Source organism: Octodon degus, unplaced genomic scaffold, assembly GCF_000260255.1.
Source record: "Octodon degus isolate 3935 unplaced genomic scaffold, OctDeg1.0 scaffold00569, whole genome shotgun sequence".
In the NCBI taxonomy this organism is placed as follows: Eukaryota; Metazoa; Chordata; class Mammalia; order Rodentia; family Octodontidae; genus Octodon; species Octodon degus.
In genome coordinates, this window is record NW_004525145.1 from 7,847 (window position 1) to 9,280 (window position 1,434).

Below are 1,434 nucleotides of genomic sequence, written 5' to 3' on the forward strand. Positions count from 1 at the left end.
AGAACCAGTGATTGAACTCAGGCCCTTGCGCTTGCCGGGGAAGTACTTGTTCCACTGAGCCATCTCCCTGGCCCCTATACTTTCTGTTTTGATCATGATTTTTCTTCTTTAGCTTCTTAATATGGCAGACTATTTTGGTGTAATTTTGAATATTGATTCAGTTTTATATGCCTGTAGTAATCCCATTTTCATAATAGTGTATAAAATTATTTTCTGTGCATTGCTGGAGTTGATTTTCTAGTATTTTATTCAGAATGTTTTTATTTTTTTTTCCTTTTTTGCCTAAATTCAAGAGGGACTTTTAACGGTGGTTGATTTTTTTTGTACTATCTTTATCTGTTTTCATAATTTATACTAGCCTTTTAAATGTTGTTGGAAAAAAAGGTGTGTAGGATTGTTGCACTTTCTTTTTTAACTATTTGGTCACATTCTCCAGTGCAGCATAAGCCTAGAAACTTCTTTTATAGGAGATTTGTTTTTGTCAACTTAATTTCTTTGAATTTTATGGGATGGTTCAGCTTAGCTTATTCATTTTGGTAAGTCTTAAGCGTTTGCACTGTTCAGGAAGTTCAAGTTTTTAAGTTGTGAAATTGATTAGCATCAAGTTCTTCTTAATAGTTTCTTATTATTCTTCAAATGGATGCCAGATTGGTAATGATGTTTTTCTCATTCCTTATTTTTTATTATTTTTGTCAATATTTCTAGGAGTTCGTCAATTTCATTATTCTATAGAAACAACTTTTTATTTTACTGACATTCACTATTTTGTTTTCCCATTTTTCATTTTCTTGACTTGTACTCTAATTTTTATCTTTCAGTGCTTGATTTGTGGTTTATTTTTCTCGGTTTTCTAGTGAAGTAGGTTGGATTTTGGTTTTGAAACTTGCCCTCTTCTCAGAACATTTAAGTTGGAAATTTCCCTCACAGTTAGCTTGTCCTTCTGATACTATCTGAAGGGAGTAGAGTCCACCTAGTGATGAACTACCATGGGTCACCTCTGAAACATCAGAAGAGGATACAATAAACAGCATTGGTGTTTTTTTTCGTTTTGTATTTAGTACAGGGTCTAAAGTGTCTCATTATGTAGGTTGGACTCGTAGTGATTCTCTTGTTTTCTGCCTCCCAAGCACTATACCCAAGAATTATAGGCATGTGCCACCATGCACAGTCTTATTCATCGTCTCCGCGTGCCCCGGAGACAGACTGGGAATCAAACCACAGCCACTGGGTCTGCCTAAACAAGCGCTTCATCATTGAATTTGATTCAAATTCAAGGGGCTAAATTATCAGAAATACCTTTCATTGTTAAGTAAGTTTTCTTCAGTCCTTCAGTAAGGAAGAATAGAATAAGCTTTTCTTGTAGCTTGCCTAGATTGAAGACTTCTACAGTACCTCACTTAAAATGTATGGGGAGCAATGGAGAATCCCAGGGAA